This window comes from Manacus vitellinus, unplaced genomic scaffold (assembly GCF_001715985.3).
Source record: "Manacus vitellinus isolate BGI_N305 unplaced genomic scaffold, ASM171598v3 scaffold_7_pilon, whole genome shotgun sequence".
NCBI lineage: Eukaryota > Metazoa > Chordata > Aves > Passeriformes > Pipridae > Manacus > Manacus vitellinus.
The window spans coordinates 712,974-720,207 of record NW_021940813.1 but is presented as its reverse complement, the minus strand read 5'-3'; positions in this window follow the sequence as shown (position 1 = coordinate 720,207).

Sequence of the window (7,234 nt, the reverse complement as noted above, 5' to 3'; positions counted from 1 at the left end):
TCCCTCAGTGAAATATTTTGCTGAAAGGTGTCTGGAGAAGCTCAGTCAGTACGTGGGCATGATTGGAGAGAGTGTGAGAATCCTTAATTTCCTGGGGTCAGGAGTGTAGGGCTGTGGGCTGCACAAGGAGGGTCTACATGGGTGAGCCTCCAGCAGTGAGAGTGGGACACACCAAGCCATATTCTGCTGTGCAGCCAACTCACCTCTCTTGTGGTAGAAACACTTGTCAGATGCAAGTCTGATACATATTTTAGAAGCTCTGCATCTTGGTCCCCTCCTCTATAGCTTAAAACCCTCTCCCCAAAAGCAGACTTTGCTTGACATGATGTTAGAGAAGGGAGAGCTAGGAGACTTTTTATTTTCTTGTTCAACTTTTCTGTATATAAAAGTTTTATTTTCTATGGATGTCTGAAGAAACCAGAGGTTTTTGACGTGACATTTTCCAGGGAAAGTGATTTCCAGAGAGGGAGATTTAAAGAAAAAAAACCCCATCAGCATTTTTTCAAAGCTTGATGTTCTTTGGCCTCCCTGTGCCAAAACTAGGATCTGTTAAACACTTGGGGAAATAAATTAGGAGAAACACATCTTTGTTTGAAATAACTTCCTGTTTTGTTAATTTCTTTGCTTGAATTAAGTTTACAGGTTTTCTAATTTAAGCAGATGTCAAAATAGGATGATTGGACACAATGTAAGTTATACCTTCAATGTGTAAAACAAGCTTAGACAAAACACCACATGCTGTAGCAGAGTAGTCAAGAGAAGGTTCTGGGACAGATGTGAAAAGTAGGGTACAGTGATTATGTGGATAATTATGATTAGATTTATTGCTAATACAGTATCTAAATATTGCCAGCGCAGTACCTAAATAACAGCTCTGCCATCTATTACTGTGGATTATAGTCAGGTCAGGGTTCTTCCTGTTGAGCCAAAGCTTCAGTGGGACCCTCTTGCTTCCAAAACGTTGTCTTTGGCCTTGCAGAATTCACAACTACAAAGCAACAAAGCACCTATGTAGTTCAAGGAAAGGAAGGAGGCAGGGGCAGGCCTGGGGAAGCGAAACTGTTGGCAGACTTTCAGTGTCATCACGTCATCCCATCCCGGTGTCACGTTTCACTTGTGGATTCTGGCCCATTTCAGTGCCTTTTTTTTTTCCCCTCCTCTTTCTTTCCTTCATCAGATGTTGTTAGGGCTCAGTACACAAAAAAAAATCACTATGCCCGTGTGGCACAGGAAGGATTGCACCACCCTACTAACCTTTTCCAGGTCTAGGGGGACAATAGCTTGATAACCTCAGAAATCCACAGGTGTTGTTTTACTCTGCTGCTGCCTGTAGGAATCCTCTTTAGGGTGTGTGTGCACCCTGCGGTCTTCACCCCTCCCAGGTGTGTGTAGGGGTGATAGCTGGATCTTCTCATGAATCCTCAGCCCTCCCCCATCCCTTCCAGGTCTCTGAGGTAGTGGCATTTGCCCAAGGATAAGCAGGTGGGCATTGCAGGATGTCTGGATGCTTGCGTAATTAATTCATTCCAGAGACAGGGGAGCTGAGATGTTCGTGATTGCCTTCGGTGCACATCGGCCACCAAAGGGTGTAAAATGATGCTGGAGACTGAGTCAACAGGGCAAACTGACCTCCTGAGATTTCAGGGAGTTTCCAGGTCGATTTTCACCCCTCCCCAACCCCCCTCTCCCCACCGCCCCACCGCCAGTGCCTCCATCAGGGATACCTGCAGGCAGGGATACCTGCAGGGCACCTCCACGTAGGAGCAGCAGGACGGACAACACCAGCCACCTGGATGATTAAAGAGGAAGAAGAAAACACTAAAGCAAAAATACTGTGGTCCTGAGCGAGCCAGAGCTAAGATTAGTGTGTGTGTGAAAAGAATCACAAGATCGGGCTGGAGAGCCGCTTGAAGCACAGCTGTTCTCTGTGGCTGGAAGCAGTCACATGGAGGTGTGTGGCCTGTGGAGAGGTATAGAAACACCTGCCTGGCTGGAGAGCTCGGGCCCAGGTTCTGTATATAGAAATGGAGTAATAAAGTTACAAGAGAGTTCTTCCTGAACTAAAGTCTGTCCCGCTTGAATTCATCCACCGCGAACAGTGCAAAGTGAGGGACCTTTTTTCTACACCTCCAGCCCCAGTGCTTTTGGACAGGTGTGTAAATACCTAAGATCCAATCAAATACAGAGTCAAATCCTAAAGCATCCCCTGCCTCCTTCCTTTCCTTGAGCTTTACTTTTAGATTTTTGCCTGCCTGCGTGTGGAAACCTCTCCTGGCACAGCAAAGAGCACTGTGCTGCACAGCCACACCTGCACGAAGCACCAACCTGCTGATGGTTCTGAAGAGGAGCTGCCTTGTTTTTCTCTAAAGATCCTGGCTTTGCACCTTAAGGAGATAAAAAAAATCCCTTATCAATAAAAATCCCTTTTAGCCCTAAAGTGCAGGGCTGCAGTGCTGAACCTGCACAGCTCTTGCATTTATTGCACCCTCTGTCCAGCCTGAGGAGCATATGGACTTCTGGCTGGCATACTTGAGGATATTTGGGTAAACCACACAGTCCCTGGGCTGTATGTTTATTAATTCTAGCTGTCTTCTCAGAAAAAAAAAAAAAAAAAGCAGCTTATGATGCTACACATGAATGAATACTGCTGGCTAGATCATGTTGCTGAACACTGCCTCCCTCCTACCAGTACCTACTTTAAAACATGTGTTCCAATTTAAATGCCATCTCTCAGCTGTCTCCTCTTAAAGAGGAAATAATAGTAATGTCTTTTCTTTTTTCCCCACCCCGGAAAGCAACAAATCCTACTCCTGGCAATCTTGTTTAAACACACTTATTTTGGACTCTTATGGAGCCTTTTCACATTAAAATGAAAATAACAGTCAAAAATTGCATTATTATTCTCAGAAGCAGGAAAAAAGGAACTTACCCTTGTAAGTGTCCCGTAGCAAGGAGATGCAGTAACCTTTCTGAACTTCTTTGGGTGGTTTTTTATTTACAGGCTCCACCTACAGACAGTGACAAGATCAGGAGAAACGAAACCAATTCTCACACGAGAAACGAAACCAATTCTCACACGAGAAATAGTTGCCTTCTGTGGAAAATGACCAGGCTTGCTTTTTCAAAATGCTGAGTTGCCATGAGTCGGCACCTCTTGCTAACATTGCACCCGGAGTTATCCCAACAACCGAGTCGTGCCCAGGGTGAAGTGGAGACCTCACAGCCAGAAGTTCATAGAATTACAGAATCTTGTTTGGGTTGGAAGGGGCATAAAGGATCATCTAGTCCCACCCCCCCTGCACAGGCAGGGACACCTTCCACTAGCCCAGGTTGCTCCAAGCCCCATCCAACCTGGCCTTGGACACTTCCAGGGATCTGGGTGCAGTCACAGCTTCTCTGGGCAACCTGTGCCAAGGCCTCACCATCCTCACAGGGGAGAATTTTTTCCTAATATCCAGTCTAAACCTACTCTCTTTCAATTCAAAGCCATGCCCCTTGTCCTATTACATGTTGTTGTAAAAAATCTCTCTGAAGCCTCACAGAAGAGCACCCCCACCTCTGTACCGCTATTCAGCGGCTCATACCCTGGTGAAACTGAGCTTAATTAATGGTAAAGTTAAGCTTAGTGAATTGTAAATTATTAATTAATCACTGTCTTTCTAGCCTTAGGATATTTAGCACTAACACAGCAAATGCATTTACCAGCAGCAGTTCTGAATCTGTTGTAGCTGTCACCTGAGTAAACGATTTTTGACGTTGTGAAACTGCCTCCACCAAAATCCTTGGAGGGGCTCTGTCAGACAAATGCCAAATCCATACTCTAAAGGTGACAGTTTTGCTGCAAATATATGCAGCAAAATATATGCAGCAAAGGTGATAGCTGAAGAAACAATAATGCAATGTGTTGGTATTTTTCCCTTTCTCTGTATGCCAACTCTCCTCCTGCTGTTTAGTGAACAGGAGAAAAGTAACTCCTCACAACACAGTTCCTCCTCTCTTGGCTGTACTGCATGACAGGGTGTCAGGGTGTCATGGCAAACGGCAGAGGTACTTGGAAATATTGCCCTTGAGCAACAGCCCCCTCTTCCTCCTCAAAAAAGTCAGCTCACTGAATTAGCTCACTGACACCCAGGGTGAAACCTGCTGGTTCCAGAGGAGCCCAGGCAAGCTGCTGTGCCCCAATCCCACCAGTACTGCCCTGTGGGAATGCTGGTCCTGTGCCCTCCAGAGGACCCTTTCAGCCTTCTCATCCCTTCATGCAAAAAACAAGTGGGTGAGGGCCCCCTCCACAGGAGAGGGAGTATTTTTTCCACCTCACAGCGAGCCTTTCCAGCCCAGCCAGGGTGGCAAACTGTGCCACCACTCACCTGGGCTGAGCCAGGGCTGCCAGAGGCTGCAGGGTATGGCTGAGGTTGTTCAATATGAGTGAGAGAAAGCAAAGTGACACACAGTGTGATTTGTCTGTGTTATACACTGCTTCAGGACAGCTGAGCTCTCAAGCTCTTTCTCAAATCCTTGTGCTGTTTTCCCAGAGTCACTGGGTCAGGATGCTCCCTCTTCTGCTGGCTTTGCTCTCTTCTCTCATTTTTCGTGGTTTTGGTGTTTTGGTTTTTTTGTTTGTTTGGATTTTTGGTTGGTTGGTTGGTTGGTTTTTTGTTTGGTTTGGTTTGGTTTGGTTTCATTTGCTTTGTTTTGTTTTCTTTTTTTTTTTTTTTACAGGCTCTAAGCTGTTAAACAAAGTCAATATGGTTTGTTCAGTCAGGGGCTTTCCAAGTCAGGTGCAGGATCAGCCCTTACTTCTCACTCCCTCTGCTTTTGACTGCTGCCTCGATTGATCAGCTGCTCTCAATTCCTGGCTGTTTTGGTGGGCTTCAACCTGCCTTACTCTAACCCATGGGTCCGACCCCACAGCACTCCCACTGTTCTCTAGACCCAGCCCTTTTCCTCTGTGACTCAGAGGGCTCGTTTCTGATCCCAGGCTGCAGGTGAGTGGCAGGGTGTGACACAGAGCTGGTGCTTCACAGCCACCACCACGGCTGGACATTGCCCACAGCAGGAGAACACATCTCTAAGCTCTTCTGGCCTTCTCCACCACCCCGTGCCAGAAGTACCTTTTCCTGGCCTGATGCACTGGCCTGGTTTTGTTCCTTGCAATCTGGAATTACCTCAGTTGCTTCACCAAGTGTCCTTGGTTTGCTAGTTCAGCATTCCCTTGTGTCTAATTTCAGCTGATGCATTACCTCAGGTTTCTTTCTTCCTTTATTTTCTCTCTCACTGCTGCAATTACTGGGACATGTTAAGCCTAATTTATCTGTTTGGGAGCTGTTCATCATTCCCCCTCTTTGAGGCTCTGAGGCCTGTCTCTATGACAAGACTCAGGAGCCTCACTTCTTACAACCATCACATACTTTCCCAAAATGAATCATGGGGATGGCAGGTCAGTCAATTGCTTCATGATTTTCCAAATCAAATATGCAAAATATATGCAGCAAATACACAGTGCTGCAATTAAGACAAAGCATAATAGGGTTAATATTAAGAGAACAACAAGAGGGTGAAGAGAACAACAGCAAAAACCCCTGTAGCACTCAGTGACCCTCCCAAAATAGTGCCCCCACCATTGATGTTCTGCATGGATAGCTGCACCTTTCTTCCCATTGTCATGTTTTCCCATTTGAACACAAAGAGCCTGGCTCTGCTCATCCTCTGGAATGCAAAAGAAAGCATCTTTTAAATCCAAAACAGTCAAATAATTATTTTTTCCACGATTATTTGGTTTATTGTTCTCAAATCCTACCCATACTCCTGAGAACAAGGCTTCTTTATTGGTGTCTGATTCAGACTGACACTCTCTCAGCAGCATTCAGGACTGCATTCAGGATGTCATTCCCAGGTTCCTCTGAGCTCTGGTTCATCAGTGAACAGATCAGAGCCTTCCATGCTTTTTCTTGTGAGATACATAGAGCTTTCCAAGAAGCTGTTTGAGCACTTAACTTGCATAATGCATCTCGTCCTAACAATGGAAGGGGACATTCTGGCATGTAGAGACTCATGAGACAGTTGAGTATCTCCAGTTGTGCCTTCCATGAGTTGTAAGAATGTCACAAAGCTCATTTTCCCATTACCCCAACAATCAGAATTGTAACTTTACTTAGCAGGCCCTTTCAGTGAGTTATTACTGAATGTGTGGCTCCACTGTACATAAAAAATTCCTGGTTTCAGTTGATATATTATCCTGAATTTATTTCTCGTATTATTTTTTTCTGTAGCTGCTGCAATTACTGAGACAGGCTAAACATAATTTATGTATTTGGGAGCTGTGCACCCACGTAGTGACTAGATTGTGAATTTTCAGCAGTGTCTTTATTACATAATCAGTTTGGTTATGGGGCTTTGTTTAATCACAGGACTATGTTTGTCAAAAAAAGAACAACTCTGGGCAGTATCACCTGCTGTGAAGGGTGAAATAGGGGTTTTCCTTTCTCCACATGCCAAGATTTCGGTTCTACTATTTTTTCCTGAAACAGCAAAATAGAATCTTTATCCCCTTAGTGGAAAATGCTTTAATGTAAGGCATTGAAAACAATTTTCGTGTTTGTGCAATGATTTATAACAGCTTGTTTCACCAGCAATACATTTCTACAGATTAAGACAACACAATAAAGGATGTTTAAAACAATTAAGTAGAATTTCATTCAAATCTGAGAGTGTAGAGTATGTTTTGAAATAAATTTAATGAACAGAAAAATGGGACATGATGCAGAAGATGAATGACCAAGCATTTGTCAAAGCCATTTCAGATTGTAATTTAAAAAGAAATATCAAAATGTAATGTAAATGCACTAGTTGGCAGGATCATTATGTGACATAAACCACTAGGAAAAATCCTTAATCATAAAATTATTCAGATATCACACTGGGTATTGTCCTGTCAATCTTTATAAATCAAAGTGTTTCAAAGACCATTGCCTCGGGCTTTATCCCATTTAGTCTTGAAAGCCCTCAAGTATGGAGATTCCACAGTCTCACTATGAAATTAATTCAAATGATTAACTAATGATTTTTTTTTTCTTCTTCTTCTTAATATCCAGGTGGATATATCCCCCCCTTGTTTCAGTTTATGCCCCCTGTCTCTCATTTCCTCGCCATGCATCTCTACAAAGAACTCAGCACCATCCTCTCAGACACCAGGGGATGCTACAACCCACCCACAGAACCACCCCTTCCCAAGTGT